Consider the following 17,536-nt stretch of genomic DNA (forward strand, 5'->3'; position numbering starts at 1 on the left):
TCTATGAAGGCCAAAGAACATAAAAATTACTTTGTGAATTAAAAGAACAATAGAATTTCCTATAATTGGGAAGAATATACAATTATTAGCCAAGAGCAATTGCTATTCCTGGAAGTCACTGAAAGAATGAGGGTGTAAATTTGTAAGTGATATTGAGAAGGAGGTGAGCTCGGGAAAGGCAACAGATACAGTGAGAGACCGGTGGTCAGGGAGGTGCTCTGCTGGTGACAGGTAGAGAGGGACGCCATGGAGCAGGCAAGCGAGAGGGGAGGCAGGCTGCTACGCCACTAATGCCGAGACCTGCAGAAGCACTTTCCTCGACAGCTGACCCTCCTTGCCCAGCTGGCTAATATATTCAGTTTTCCAGACACTCTGCTGGAGATATGACCAAGTTGATACTGGTGCGTTCTTTTGTACATTGACTAATTCATTTATTCATTCAAGTTTTTGAAAACCTGTTAGTGAAAAATCTGACCCAGAATATATATACACATATAACTATCTCTCTCTGTCTCTCTCTCTCTCCCATTGCCCTTTGGGAGCTTACTCCATTAAAGAAAAGCATGAAAATGGATGATCTGAGGCAATGAATACTTACCACAATGGTAGTAAACAGGAGCCAGGGAGCAGGGGCCAGTCTCCCAGCTCCAAGCAGTACAAGTAAAGAACAGAGCAGACTCTAAGGAACGTGCATGTGTGTGTGTGTGGGGGGGGGGCGGTGGGCATAAAGTGCATCATCAAAACAGACATGTAGAAATTTATTAAGGATAATACAAATTTTGAATCTATTGGAAGACAGAAAAAAAACAGAAAAGGGAAAAGCTATTCAAAGATGGATTGAACTGTATTTGAGAGGGTAGTTAGTGTACATAGTAAGAAAATTAAGTGGGTGGAGAATTGAGTGGAAAAAATTGGTGGGAATATATAATCTTTTAGTTATTATTGCTTTTTTTTTTGTCTTTAATCTAGCAGGATTTTATTTAACTTGGTGCCCTTCAGCCATCAAATTGATATGAAACAAAAATAACAGTACAAATAACAAGTTATGGTGCATGATGTATTCTAGTATTGTTACACATTTCTTGCAACTATTAAATTATTTTAGTCATCACTCTTCCCTGAGATAATTGGACTCTTATTAGTTCCACTTTATAAATATCAGAGGATTAGAGTTCTTACTTGTCCCGCCCTTATTGAGTGATCACACTCTTCCATTGCTCTGTGTTATTGAACACGATAGTATTAAGAGAAATTCAATAAACCTCTTAGATTCTTGACAACAGCTAATATTTCTTTGGTTATCAAAGTTAATCATACTACTATTAACCCATTTTTTTCTCAATAACCCAAGGATGAAGTGGCCAGGGCAAATTCTCAGCTTTCATCAAACACAATGTTGCAAAGAAAGGGGTGTAAAATTGTAGAAGACAGTTATTGTAATGTAACTGTGAAAGACTCAGACAGGGCCTTGCTTCTGGGTCCATGTATTTTCACTCAGAGGGACAGGCCACCATACATTGGTCTGTTCTGCATCCTGTGAAACAGCATCCCCGCTTCACTGGAGGCTCTGTCAGGAGCTTCAGGGCTTCCCAGTTTCCCAGCAAGCCAGCTGCTTCTGCGGGAGTGGATATGTGACTGGATCAGTGGGCATAGGGCATTGTTATACTTAGTTTGCTATAAAATGTTTCCTTAGTAGGAAGCAATGTTAAGTGTAAGGACTTAGATGTAAATAAGGCATTCCTGTAGTAGTAACGATGGCAAAATATCTGAAGGCAAGAAAGGCAAATCCATATCCGGAAGACATATCTATTTTGCTGAGGACAAATCTGTGTCCATGACGGAAGGCAGACCAATACAATCAGCCTGTCCGCAGGGGCCTGGTCGGTCCATTCGTGGTGCATTATCAGGGCTCGGCTGTAGTTTCTGCTACGGGCAGGTTAGGCACTCATTAGTGGCCAAGTTGTAGAGCCCAGGCACTCATTCTCCTGTCTCTGGTCACTTTGTACACAGGCCTGTATAGCAGGTGCTGATTACCTGGAGAAAGAGGCCAACTGGCATTCACCGAAGGCATCATTTCCACCTGCTTATCCAGATCCCCGCAGCTAAGCTGTTAAGCCACTGTTGAACTGAACTTTTACATGAGGCCTGAGTATTAAGGCCTCCACATCTGTTCTGAGAGGTGCATAAATGTAGCTTTGCCTTCTACCACCTCACAATCAATGTTCTAATCTTGTTCTTTATGAGTTCCTGATCACCCTGGGCATCTTTCAGAACATGCAAGGTAGACAAGTTGACACAGTGCTAGGAGTCCTGCCATTCAAGGAGAAGACTTTACTCACCACGGTTTTCTGGGCCACTTCTGAATGATGTGCAGCACGGAGATACATGTTCATGTAGCATTATCCTCATTATTCTCAGATTCCACATTTGTAAGTTCGTCTACTTGCTAAGACTTATTTACAAACCCAAAATCCATAGCCCTGGTGCTTTCTGTGGTCATCTGCAGATGTGCACAGGGTAGCATACATTTGCATTACCCAGCATGCTTGCTCCCAGCTGAGGTCAGACAAGGCGTCTTGCTTCAGCTCTCACACTGTAAACGCGTATCTCTTTTGTGCTCTATGTAGGGCCATGCTTTTCACATTTTCATACTTTCTCTTGGTCTTTTTGTTGCTTTAAGTGAGCCCCAGATATACTGACATGCTGTCTAGTGCTCCTACGCTAGAAGGCCCGTGATGCACCTTACAAGGAAAACACTTTTTAGACAAGTTTCATTTAGGCATGAACTGAAGTTCTGTTGGCATGAGTTTAATTACAGTGAATCAAGAGTATATGTTAAATGAAGTGTCTTTAAACAGAAACACATGCAAACCAAGGTTATGTATTAGTCATTTGATGAAAATATGTGATGAGAGGCTTGATGGAAAGTAATTCTGCATTTCTCCCAGGAGCAGTGGTGCAGTGTTCACTAATTCAGCATCCCAGGCAACCTCACAGGACATACCTGTAATGAGTAAGGAGAACTGCTGGTGTTCATGCACATGTGTGCATGTGTGTATGTGTGCAGCATATATATTTCTGCATGTTCTTCAACCCTTGCTACAGTGGAATGGACACTATTTTGATCAAGAAGTGACGTCTCTGCTTCCTTCTTTTAAAACTGGGTGGGGGCTTGTGACTTGTGTGACCAAGAGTAAAAGGTGAAAATGATGCTCTGTAATATCTGGGGATGGGTCACCAAAAGGATGCAATTTCTGTGTCTTTCTTTAGACATGCTCCTTTGCAGCCTCAGATGTCATATGAGAAGTCCATGCAGAAGAAACCATGGGAAGACGTAAATGCTTAAGGGGCACCATCAGTTTTAGACCCCTGATTTTGAGGCAACCACCAGCATCAACCCCTAGACATACAGCTGATCAAGTCTTGCGATCCCAGACCCAGTCAGATCCTGATGGAAGCCCTGGAGAAAATCTGACTCAGTACTGCACAGCTGCACTTTGTCAACTGCCGGACTCAGAATAATAACAGAAATTGTTGTTTTAACCTATTATGTTTTGAGGTAACTTGTTCATAGACATCATCCTTACAACAGACAGGATGCGGTATTGCTCACTTTCAGCTGGTATCAAGTTCATACAAGGCCCGTCTTTAGACAGTCCCCTTAAAGGTTCTCACGTGGGGGCCGGGGAGAGGCAGTGCACCAGCAAGACGACGGTCAGGGGAATGGGAGCCCTCTGCCCGTCTCACTGACTCGCGATTTCTGGGTCTGCTCAGGCCTGATCTTAGAATGATCCTTTCCGTTTATGTACACCCAACTTCATGGTACTTAGATGATGGTTTAAGTCACCCGGTTCATGCTGGGCAGCTCGGCAAATACAGTCTCTCGTTGCTGCCTGATCAGGCTTCGTTCCATCTGCACCAGAGCCAGAGCCCGCCAGCATGCCAGGAGCTCCTCCTCAGAGGACGTCTGTACAGAAAACATGGTTTTTACTCCAAAACCGTAGGAGTTTAGGCTGCGATTACTACTTCAGTGTCACTAGAGGCCCTATAGAGCATCGCTATCTGATACATCACTTAAAGTACTACTGAATCTATTGGATCGATCGTGTGTTAGAACAACTTGAATCAAACAGTGACCCTGTATCATACCCCCAAATCTCTCAGACTTTAGGTAATTCTATGGAAAACAGTAGGATTGTTCTTCAAAAAATTAAAAATAGAACTACCATGTCATCCAGAAGGTCCACTTCTGGATATATACACCAAAAAATTGAAAGCAAAATGTTGAAGATTTTTGTACACCTATGTTCATGGTGGCATTATTCATAATAGTCAAAAGGCAGATGAGCAGATTTTTAAAAATGTAACGTCAACTAAATGCAATGGGATATTATTCAGTCTTAGTTAGGAAGGTTTTGACGCACGTCACAACAGGGATGACCTGAAGAAATTATGCTAAGTGAAATGCACCAGTCTCCAAAAGAGAAATACTATATTATTCCACATATATGTGGTTTCTAGAGCAGTCAAATTCATAGACTGAAAATAGACTGGTGGTTTCCAGGGGCTGAGAGGAGGGAGGGGGGTGGTGGGGCTGTTTAATGGGAATACAGCTCCACTTCTGCAAGATAAAATGAGTTCTGGAGATGGATCACACAATGCAAGTGTGCTAAATATTACTGAAAAATAACACTTAAAAATGGCTAAAATGATACATTTTATTTCATGTCTATTTTACTAAAATTAAAAAGTGATCAGTGGTTGCCAAGGGTTTGGTGGGGGAGGGAAGGATGAATAATTAGAACAGAGGAGAATTTTTAGGGCCATGATACACGTAATGGATATATGACATTATACATTTGTCAAAATCCATAGAACATTGCAATACAAAGAGTGAAACCTAATGTAAACTACAGAATTTAATTAATAATAATGCATCAATATTAGTTAATCAGTTATAACAATTTATTGCATCAATGTAAGGTGTTAATAGAGGCGGCTATAGGGTGGTGGGGTGAAGTATCTAGGAACTTTCCGTACTTTATGCTTAATTTTTCTGAAACATAAACTTCTAAATAAATAAAATCTCTTAAAAAAGTCAGATTTATGGATTATTTGATAAATGGATCAGAGCAGCACAAATACATGGTATATGCTGTACTCAAAACCCAGATTCCCAGCAGAGTTCTGATTTATTTTTCCCGTGTTGGGTAGTGCAGATACCACAAGGTATCATTTACTTTAGGGGCTGCATCCCAACCTGACCCAGACCATTAGACCCATGAAAACTTCACCAACGTATAAATGTACCACTGAAACTCTGGCATAATGTCTCCTATTAAAAAACCTTTTTTTTTAAATGTCTCTTTATCTAATGCAAAATGGTATCTCTATTAGGTAATAGCAGATAATTTGGGAAAAATTAATATGACAAACTTATTGCATATTATGTTAAGAAAGAGCACAGTCTAGTTGATATAATCTTGAAATAATACAGTGAAGGGGTATTGCCACCTTTGGCAGGTGAAACAGGCCTATTCCCAACTAACTGGGAAGAGTAAACAGATTATTTGATCAGTTAAGAGCTGCATATCTGGTGCCAGAAGCTGTTTGAGTTCTTTGAGTAAACAGGTCAGATCTGGGGCACATCCTGCAACTGGTGCTGATGCCTGATAGAGTTTACTGCAATCCAGCCATGCTTCAAAGACCATCTTGGCATTTAACCAACATGTTAAAGAATCAAGACGGAGTTCCTGCCAGTTGCTAAGCACCTCTCTTCCAAAATCAGGGAAATGAGCACAGAAGGGTGCCTGGGTGGTGTGCACCTGCTGCGTGATGACTCAGGTCAAGTCTGTTACTGCCTGTGTTATTGTTAAGCTCTTACTCCGACCCTATAGGCAGGCTCTTTGGGTTCTGATGGACTGGTTAATTCAGAACTCCAGAAGTTTGGGGTATGTCACTTTCCCCATTACATAGTAACTTTTTAAATGTCTCTAGGTGCCTTTGGGAAAAGCTAAGAGGAAGATTCACAGTATACATTTAAGGTTGGATTGCATGTAACTACAAGGGACATACATCTTCAAATGTATCTAGCCTCCTCTTCATTCAAGGGCTCCAGGCTCTGTGACTTAGTTAACTGTGAGAATTAGACTTCAGGCCATGAATTCTCACTTCAGCTTCTCAAATCAGGTTTCTGCTCATCAGATGTGTGTTTTTTTAATGCTTCAAGTAACAGCTTAGTTGGGTGTATATCCTGTTCTTTTGGATACAGGATCAATTAGCCACCATCACAGATTCCTATGGGTCAAAATATTCCATCTTCGAAATCTTTTACTATCATGTGTCAACCTCATCTCTGGTAGTTAAATGTCCCAAACATCTGCATCCTGTTACTATGAGATCCTGTTACTCTCTTTGAAATCAAAGGGCCTAATTCCTTTGAAAAACATTCTCCCATCATTTCTCAGCCCATACCGAGCATCACCACAGGGCTTCAAGATCCTGGCACTTTCCTTAAAAATATATTTTCAATGGCATGATGAAATGAATTTCTTCTGGGCCTTCCCAGAGTTACGCTTAGGGTGTGACTAAGTGCACACACAGTCTAGATCACAGCAGGTGTTCACTCCAATATTCAATTCAGATGGTTCCTTCCACCACAGCCTGTGAGGAAAGTTCTAGCCATATTAAGCTCGTGAACTACAGACTACCACTAAATCTAGGCTCCTATTAATCCACCAAATAATCTATGACGAGCACTACCTGTCCTTCAAGCTAACACTTGAGATTTTATGTCTTAGTTGAGCACACCCGTATCAATATTTTTTCTCAGATGATCTTATATTTTATCCTTTTTATAATTTACAACTAGGATTTATCCCTATGTATGCTTCCCAATTCCTTGATGATTAATATTTACAAGACTTTATAATTCCTTCATGTATATTTTGCCTCGACCAAGTGAAAAATTTACACTTGTTTCCTTGGATATAATGGAATTTTACTTTAATTATGGGTCTGAAGGGAAAAATAACATGTGTTGAGGGAGAATCTTGAAGAGAAAAAGCATTCCTTTCGGAAGCACCTGTTCTAGGTAAAGTCTCTGTGAGGTTTTTAGTAAAAGGGATGTCTAGCGGGGAGGGGCTTTATCCTCTACAAAGACGATGAAGAGCAATGTCATGCTTCAAGCTTCTGAGCCTTTCTGTGTCCATACATCTGTCATTCCATGTCCCCTCTCCAACCAGTGCTCACCTTACAATAGAAAACTGGTTGAGTGGGTGCGTAACTGGGGCTGCAGTTCTACAAGTTCTGCAATCCCTCCGCTAATAAAATCATGCTAAAATTGCACAAGTGAATGGATAATTTTATGGATGGCATAGAAATCTCCTGGTACTCCAACACTTCTTTGGGTAGGGAGTTGAACAATTTAAGTTTATTGTAATTTTCATAAGCTTTCTTGAACAGCCAAATGCAGCCAGCCTGCCCCACAGACTTTATGATCACTGTTGTTTTTATAAACATCAAATTCAGTAGCCACTTGGTCATTCAAAGCTTTGCTCTCCAAACAGAACTCCATCCTCCCCCATGTCTGGAGATAATTTGTATAATAATGAGACCACTTACGTCACAAGTTTTCAGAATCCCATCTCATCTGTAAGAAGATTGCACATTCAACACACGCATAGATAGGATTGGAGGGTTCTTTCCTTGGTATTAACCACTTTATCAGGCCGGATTTAGCAGGAAACAGGATATACCCCAAGTAGTTCAAACTGAATTACTTTATTGCAGGACTGCATGATGGAGACATGAGGAGAGTTAAAGGACCAAACAAGGGGCTTTGATAAACTCAAGCGACTAACAATAACATGAGGCCAGTATCATCACTGGGGTTAAAGGCTTAAAGGAAAGATGAGCAGCATCAGAGCTCAGGGATGGCTGGTCTGTAGTGGAGGGAGCTCACAGAAGGAGCTGCAGTCTAAGAGGACAAAGCTAGTGCCAGAGTAATGGCTCCAAAGCAGGCAATGCAGACAAGAAATATTCTTATAACTTCACCCATGTTGCACCCTACTGATCTCCACCTGGTGCTCCCAGTGCCTGAATGCAAAGGAGACCAATCAGCAAGCTGTCATGGGTAATGCAGACAGCTGAGATCTACCATTGGAGACATATAGCAGAGCAAAGAAGTGCAGAGAATGGGTCTGTTAGTAATACTGAAAAAATAGCCAGCATAGTGTAACAGGTAAGGCCAGATTATAACAGGGGCTTGAACCAGGAGTGATGACAGCAGGGGAGGTGTGAATTCACAAGATTCTGAACATACTTCTAGGAAAGAAATAAAAAGACATGGAGGTAGGTAAAATATGTGGATAGAAAAATAGAAATGAGAGATGAATATAGGAAATCTGCAGGAAAAGCAGGATGAAGAGAACAGGTTTCATTTGGACATGATAACATTGAGATACCATTGGCCATAAATTAGAAGGGCCATGCAGGCAGCTGTATATATAAATCTAGGGTTCAGAGCAGAGTCTATTCTGGAGAGGTAATTCACAATTAGTATTATAATTTAATAATGATAATTGCCAAGTAACCAAAATACAGTATTTTGCTGATGATAGGAACTCAATAAACATGGAGCTCCTATTTCTATGGGTCTTCCAAGAAAGACTAAGATGGTTTATACCCATATACCCCATTCTATCAGCAGGTACTGGGATGTAGAACGAAGTGGAGAAGATTCTAAAGGGAGTGGACTCCACAAGAGTAAAATATAAAAAAGTCAGTGGAATAAAAATTGGAATAGACATAATCCTGACAGTAAGGAAAACAACAGGGGATCTATTTCTTCTGGATGAAGTTGGGTTTATGTATCACCTGGAGATACAGCCTTTGACAATACCTCATTGAGTATATAATTGCCAGAGAGATGGGAAGGAATTAAGCACTGAGTAATATCCTTTCAATGACTCATGGAGAAAGGTTAAGGAAATTTCATTTGCTATGAGGAGATGGAAATAAATTACTTGAAGTCACCATGGAAAATCAGGCAGGCAGGAACAGATAGTGATAAGATCCAGGGGAAGAAATATGAGATTTTTAAAAATAGACATTTTAATTCATAGAATAATAAATGTGAGAACAATTTTAAAGAGGATAACTAATGCAAAAAGCATCAATATTTTTCAGCTTCAGTTAGAAGGGACTGGATGTCTTTATCGGACAAGTCAGTTGCTGTGAGACTTTTTTTTATCATTTGTTTACATATATTAATGGTCAGGAAACAAGTAAATCAAAGCAAGCCTTGAAACTGGAGATCTTTTTAACATCTTCAGAAGACTGAGAGAAGAAGAAAAAATGTTTGAAATGGGATTGCCAGAACCCCTTTCCAGAAACGGACTCTTACTTGTCCTTATGGTTGTTGAAACATGTATTCAAGACCTGTTCTCCTTTATGAAATTTTGGGTTCTTATGAACTTTTGATGCATTATTATAATAATTGGATATAAACTTAATATGCTATTGATAGGTAGAGAAAAAGATCACGTTTTGTGCTGGGAAGAGAAAATGGATGGCAGAACAGAAGTCAATTATTTGTAATACAGACTGGAGGCTGGGGGTAGAGATAAATGAAGCTGAGGCCACAATACCGAAACATTGAAATAGCAAGCCCACACCTGTTTCAGAGAGAAAGCCAGGATGGAAGAGAATGAACAAGCGAGGTCCAAGCTGACCGCTCACCTGCGTCCTGATATGGAGGCACGGACTGGGGGAGGTGATGGTGACGCAGTGGAGGGGCAGCCCCTGGGCACCCGTGGGGCTCTGCCCTTGACTCCGTAAGTCCACTTTCCCAATTTTATGTATCCAAGTTATGCTCTGTATCAGCACAAATTTGGTAAGTCACAGCACGCCTTCAACTGGGTTAAACACGTAAGTTAGGAACTGGATTCATCAGCTTATTTACTGTAAAGTTCAGAGGGGAGTTGGTCTCCGTTTGAGGTTGATTTAACAGGCCAAAAAATGCAAATAAGAATACGATGAGTTCTTTCTCTCTCTGCTGCCTCCCAGGCAGCCGGCCTTCCCCTGAGGCTGGCCCACCATGGCTGGCAGCAGAGGACAAGGCCTGCCGCTGGGGACGGGGAGGCAGAAGAGCCCCGGCCCAGGCGTGCAGCTGCCTTACGCTGGGGGAGATTCCTCCGAGGAATGTCTGTGGGCAGCCGCAGAACAGAGAGCAGGAACTTGGAGGCAGCCACAGACAACCCCCATCCTGAAGCTCAGAGGCTACTTTCTGGACGCAGAAGTCAGAATTTTACAAGTCGCACTTACTAAAGAATGTTTGAACAGCAGTCACCTACTCTCAGAGTGCACTGACCCCATCAGAGCGTTGTACACATTTGTGAAATTGTAGAGATAAACCCAGGAGAGAAATAAAATGGCTCCTTTGACTCCCCTTCTTCCCTTACTTCCAACTGTAAACTGAGTTCTAAGTTTTATTCTCCCTTTTTTCTCAGTGCCAAGTAGAGACTGCAGAAGCCTAGGGATGGGCACACAGTATGCTCTGTACAGTGAGCATTGCCCTGAGCCCCTGATACCTATTAACATCTTTATCACCTTTACAAAATAATGACGTAGCTTCTGTGATCAACTCCATCCCGCCTATGAGGGAAGTGGTACCCGATACAGCTAAAGGCTAGCAGTGCTGAGATATGAACCTCAGCAACTGGCTACACACTGTATGGTTTTAACGCTCGTAAGTACTTCCTTGAAGGCGTGAATACACTCATGAATGAATGAATAACAACATTAGTGAATGAACAATAAATGAATTGAAAAGGTTTGTCTGTATACCTTCAACATGTATGTGTTCTCTTTCGAGATAGTGTCACAAAACATACTATTAAATTTTAAGATATCTGATTTCAAGTTCTTACAATGCCCTTAACTTTCTATTTAATTTTGGTCCATTCAATCATTAAATAAGGATTAAAGTTCTCCCCTTTCTACTTCATGGTACATTTCTGTAGATTCAAGAAGACAATACGATGGAAGTATTTTGGAAGTATTTGGGGAGGCATCACACAAATATAAAGTCCAATTCTAAGCAATATAAAAACTTTGCAGGTGGTAAAATTGGTTCCCTGTGATTATTAAGATGTGATGAATAACAGATATCTGGAAGATCCAAACTAGGGTAAATAACTCAGCGATAGAGACCCGTCCTTCCATAATCATCAATGTTTAGAATTGTAGAGCAAAAGAGCCCCTAGAGATCATTCAGTTTGACCCCTCATGTTTCTTGCTGGGATGGACTCAAGATTACCCTGCCCACAGGACACAGAATCCTCAATGTCAAGTGGCCCTGGCTTGTCCCACCCATTCTCATCATGAGTGAATGATGCCAGGACCTGCTCAAACCCTCAGGAATAGTAATGCCATCGCATTTTTGCATCAAAAGGTTAGAATATCTGGGCGCCATCAAAGGCAGTTCACACTACACAGCACACAGATCATTATTTGTACTCAGTAACAGTGTTCTTAATGAATAAAATGAGTTTTTTTAGAGATCAGCCAGCAACACAGATCTTTCATTTCAGCTGCTCGAGGCAGGTCACTGGCCCTGGCAAGGACTAGGCTCCCAAATAGGTTTCTACAACTCACTAGCTGGATGAACTCGGCCAGTTCTCTTAATCTGCCTGACGTTGTCAGCACAAAAAGAATATAGTAGCATTTTAGGTAATTGCTGAATTAATGAATGAGGGAATAAAGGAATGGATGCCATATGCATTAGCAATGCCACGGGGTCAACTGTTCCAAGTTCAGCACAAGCACATAAAACCATACTCACGGTTCTGTGGGCCAGTCAGGGCAACTCCACGTCTGGCTGCCGGGGGGTTTCTCTGTGGTGCGGTTATTCATTCATCTGGAATGAGGCAGATACCTAGATCAGGTCCTTCTCATACTGTAACTGAAGCTCTGAAGAGCAAGCCTAAGGTGTGAGCAACCTACCATGGTACCTTGCTAACTTTCCGTTTAAAGCAAAGGACATGGCTGAACCCATAGTCAAGACACAGGGAAAAATCCTCCACCTGCCTCGAGGACCCTGTAAATGCCATGTCCAGCATGAACTGGTAGGAAGGTGTTATGGGCTGAATTGTGTTCCTTCCAGATTTGTTGAAACCCTAGTCCCCAATGTGACTGTATCTGGAGATAGGCTGTTAAGGAGTTAACTTAGGCTAAATAAGGTCATAAGTGTAGGGCACTAATCTAGCAGGACTGACGTCTTTCGAAGAAGCAGAAGAGACATCAGAGACAAAGACCAGGTAAGGCCACAGAGCAGGCGGGCGTCTGCAAGCCAAGGAGGGTGCTCCCACCAGACTCCAGCCCTGCCTGCACCTTGAACTTCTAGCCTGCAGATCTGTGAGCAGCACATTCCTGTTGTGTATGCCATCCAGTCAGTAGTCTTCTGCTATGGGAGCCCCGGGACACAAACTCAGAGGGTAAACTTCCACTCTCATGGTGATACAAGTGGAGGGAGTGAATATTTGCTGAGATGTAACCTAGTTTATCACTGACAGGCAATTTATCTTACAGTTCCACTTTGAGTCTGATGGACATAAAGTTTAGAGAATTTTGCCACCCTACTTGAGCACTCACAGTCAAGTAAGTGACAGAATAGGGTCTTGAAACAAAGACTTAGCTGAAGCCCTTTATTCTTTTTATTCTATAACTCCCCCCAAGACAGTGGAATCCAGACCAGTAACATACATCCTAGAGAGGGGCAATGTATGCGTATGGAATGAATGGCCATATTTCTTAGAGCCCAGCTGGGATGACAAAGCATGGAGAGTGAATCCATATGTTTGATGGGTTGCAAGCAGGACAAGCTAAATTAAGGGAGGCTAACATGTGTCTGGGGAAAAGGTAATGAAACCCTAGATTAAGCTTCGATTCCATCATTTATAAGCAGGACGAGAGGAGCATCCACCTCGGAGGTTTCTGTGAGAGTAAATGAGGTGATTCAAGTAAATGCTCACTTAGAGTACTGAAACAATGAGTTATTACTGCTGTTCTGTTACGATCTTTGGACTGGCAGAGCACGTGGCACACCCTCAAGTTAGAGACATTTTTCCCCCAGATGGTGTTTGCATAAATCTTCCTGTTTATTTTTAAGATCCATTAATAAAAAGGGGAATGAATCCAATCTCGCTGAACTGAGAATCCATAGGTGTGTGTGTGTGTGTGTGTATGTTGGTGGCTTTATCTTTGCTGTGATCAGATTGAAGTTGAATTTATGGTTAACCTCTCAGAGGCAAGCTGATTTCCAGAGTTTTTGAGGTAAGTTCACTTCAACATCCACCTTCCTGAACTGTACTGTTCATCTGTACACTTGCAGATGATTCTCCCGCTAACCTCCTCTACACACGTGCCAACACACACACCAACATGCAACTACACACACAGGCCCCGACACACCAGCACACACGTACACACACTCACACTACACTTTCTCTTCTTCTTTACTTGCATCATGCCTATCATCGTCGACATCTCATTCGACTCACCATGTTCTTTGAAAGATTTTGTGACCTGCATTACGCGATGGCTGATTTTACGTGTCCACCTGACTGGGCCACAGGAGGCCCACATATTTGGTCACCCATTATTTCTGCGTGTGTCTACTAGGCTGTTTCTGGATGAGATCAGCTCTAGAACTGCTGAGCTGACTCAAGCAGAGGGCGCTCCCTGGAGGGGTGGGCACCATGCTGCCTGCTGAGGACTGACTAGAGCAGAAAGGTGGAGGGAAGCAGCACTCACACTGGACATCCATCTGCCGCTGCTCGGCGGTCCTGGCTGTCCGCCTTCGGCAGGGATGGGGACCCAGACCGTTGGCTCTCTGCTCCCTGACTTTCAGCCTGATCACCACCGACTTTCCCAGGTCCCCCCACCTTGCGGAGAGCGGATGGCAGAACTTCCCAACCTCTGTGATCCCAAGAGCGCATGCCTTCAATATCCTGTAGTAGGTTCCCTCTCCCTCATTCTCCGTGGGTTGTTTCCCTGGAGTCCTAACACCTTGTATTGATTTAGTTTCACTTTTCATACATGTTTAGACTTGAACTTGTCTCTTTTTTTGCTACTAGTCTAGGGCAGAGACTCGAGGGACCAGTATGGTGACATTTCGCTATCGTTTTCTCTGTGCCCAGTCAACTGCTCTATGTGCCATCAGCAGAAACACATAATAGACACTCACGAAAAACTCTTAATTAAAAAAACAGGTTAAGTAATGAATGAATATATTTCTGATTTTCCTATGGAATATTGTAATTTTATTAAGAATTTAAAATATAAATTTATAACATGTAGATTGTACATCTGTACAATAAAAATTTTTGAAGTGTTCTGATTGCAAAAGGAATAGGCATTTATTATATGGATTGAAAAAAATGCTAATAAATGTAAAAATATTTAAAAATCGTATTGAAAATCACATTTACATCAGTCTTTGTGGAAATTTAATGATTTCCCTTTTAGTATATAATTTATAATTTTATATTATACAGAGCTGAGATCACTCTACATATTTTATGTGTTCCTTTGTCAATTAACATTATATTACGAATATTTTCACACCATTAAAAATTTTGTCAAATATGTTTATGCCTGCATGTGTAAATCAATAATAAAATGATTTAGGTGTGTTAATGTAATCATGCAATGATAAGATTAAAATGAATACATTAATGAAATCTCTTCTTCCATATGGATACTTCCTTTAAGCCAAAGCTGTTTATTACCAAAATGACTGTATGCTTAGTTAGTAAGCTCAAGTTAGATGTCCACAGAGGCTAATACCTATATTACAGAGATTAACGAAGTGGTATATGTAATACCCTCATACACTGTTTGACAGCTGATACATATTACATGATATAAATTCCATTCTGCAAAATTAAGCTATTGTAATATTCACTTAACATATTAATAGACTCTGCATGAGAATAAAGAAGTTGGCATGAAACAGGTTTTCTGCCCTTGGTATGAACAATCTAGTTGAAGGACTATATATATATGTGAAATAGTTATAGAATAATTCCAGGGAATTTAATTAGGAATGTATAACACAGATAGTCAGTAGCTGTGGAATGTGGAAGTAGAAAGTCAAACTGGATGGGTGTAATCAAGGAAGGCTTCCTGGAGAAGCTGGATTTAGCTCTGGTTCCTGAATAATGGATTGTGGTAGAGGAATATTTACTCAGTGCCTGTTTAAACCAGTCCTCATCTCTGGTCACCTTCACAGCATCCCTGTAGAACCAACAGTGACATTCACATTTGACACATGGGACTCGAACACTGTCTGACTCCATTCTTTGGTCTTTAAAGGGCCCTGTTCATGGGATGAGTAGGCATGGAGACAGGGAATGGAGTAAGCAAAAGCCCAGATAGATCAAGGGTCCAGATGTAAGACAGGTAGTTCACAGGTGTGACAGCCAAGTGTGTCAGAAGTTGGGTGGGGCAGGGTGTTTTGTGGGTTCAGAGCATGGCTGTGATGAGGCTGCATATACACAGTGGGGTCACATGGTTGCAGACACTCAGTAATAAAGTACTACCCACCAGGGTGCCTGGGGACACTGCATCCCCTGGTGTCCCAGGAGTGACCTGAATTTAATTTTGCATTTGGTTGACTGAAAACTGCTTAGAAAAAGCATCTCAAATAGTTGGAAAATGACTTTGTAGCCTGTGTGTGTATGTGTGCATAATATTATGAAATCCCATCTTCTCTGTTGCAGTGAAAAAATAATTGATTTTTTTAATGGGAGAGAACTGAAGGGCCTTTAAGCATATTAATTTTGTAAATGAATTGTCTTCATGTTTCCCAATGGTGATTAGATATTAAAAAAACCTGGCCCTTGCCCTCAGAGTGCTTACAGCCTCATTGAGAAAGACAAAATGAAGCAAGTATTCTGAAGGAGAGGTGCAGGGCACCCCGAAGGCAGACGAAGTCAGGGTAGTTCCAGCCAGGGAGGTGCAGGAAATGTTGGCTGATGTGAGGTCTCTAGGAAATACTGAACAGACTGGGCAAATGGGGAGGAGGGCACACTCAGGCAGAGGAGTCGCTGCCGTTTGGCACATCAAGGTTCTTCAAGACAGAAAAAAGCCAGTGTGTCTGAAGTGCGGAGACAGGAGGGAACAGCAAGTTGCCTGTGATCGCAGGGGTCAGCGGGGCTGCGTCTTTCAGAATTTGCTAGCCAAGGTAAAGATCTGGTCTTCACGCCAAGAAAAGTGATGAGTTTCCAGCAGAGTCTTAATATGAACAGGTTTGAGTTCAAGTGAAGGGTTAGGATGAAGAGAAAGAGTAAAAACAATTGTCAAATGATCAATAACTGAATGAAAATGAATAAGTCAAAGAAATGTTTGCTGTAAGTAGTGTTAAGGGTCTTGGCATAATGTGAAAAATAATCTGGGTTTTGCACAAGGGTACAGGAGAAATGAGAAAGAAGGCAGATTCTATGTCACAATGTACAGGGAGATACAGTATTTTAAATTAATGAGTGCAGTGCAGGGTGAGAGACGAGAGACTGGAGTAATTAGATTAATACGGGAGGTTCTGGAGTTAACTGATCAAATTCAAATCTAGGCCCTGGCACTTGTCAGGAGTGAGACATGCAGCCAGTTACCTAATTGCTATGAACCTCACTTTTTGTTTCTATGAAATGTGAATAATCACAATCCCAATTGCTGATCTTGGAGAAGGATTAAATGATAAGATGTAGGTAAAGCAATTTGCACAGAGCATACAATTGCCAGAGAATGTTGGATGTGACTGTTTTTTTAGAGAATTTCCACTCATGTTGCTGTTGCAATGCCATTATTAAAATCATCTTAGCCTTTATCATTTAATGAATATTAATAGACATTCTTCAGTATAGTCGAATGATGCATTTTAAAGACTGATTTAGCAATAGGTAAGGCTAAGGGAAGATTCAAAGAAGGTAAGAGATTTGAGATGAGTCAACCATTAATTCTAAGCATTTCATTGAGCCTTTCAGAAAATAATCTGCTACAGCCAACATTTGTTCATCTTAGAAATAATTCATAATTAATCCTCAAAACAATCACATGAGAAGGGTACTACTATGATTGTCTTTTTACTAATGAGGAAACTGAAGTGCAGAGAGTAATTTACCAGGGAACTTTTGGTTGATAAGGAGGGGAGCTGAAATTCGAACCCCAGGAGGCTGCCTCCAGAACAGGGGTGCTTACCCAGGGGGCACACTGCCTCTGCTCCAGAGCAGTGGTCAGCCATGAACACTGCTACTGGTTCAATTTCTGATTTCTGCATTGGGTGGCATGGACAATATCACCAAAAGGGACTGTTTTCTGAAAAAAAATCACTTGGGAAACTCAGGGAAAATGACATGACACAAAAGCCAAATTATCACTTTTCCTTTTTTTGAGGTTTCAAAGTAAAAGATGCTTCATGGATTCCACATATCGTGAGGTTTTGTGTACTATTCAATCATCAGGGCAAGAGGAAAGC

This window comes from Manis pentadactyla, chromosome 3 (genome assembly GCF_030020395.1).
Source record: "Manis pentadactyla isolate mManPen7 chromosome 3, mManPen7.hap1, whole genome shotgun sequence".
Classification (NCBI taxonomy): domain Eukaryota; kingdom Metazoa; phylum Chordata; class Mammalia; order Pholidota; family Manidae; genus Manis; species Manis pentadactyla.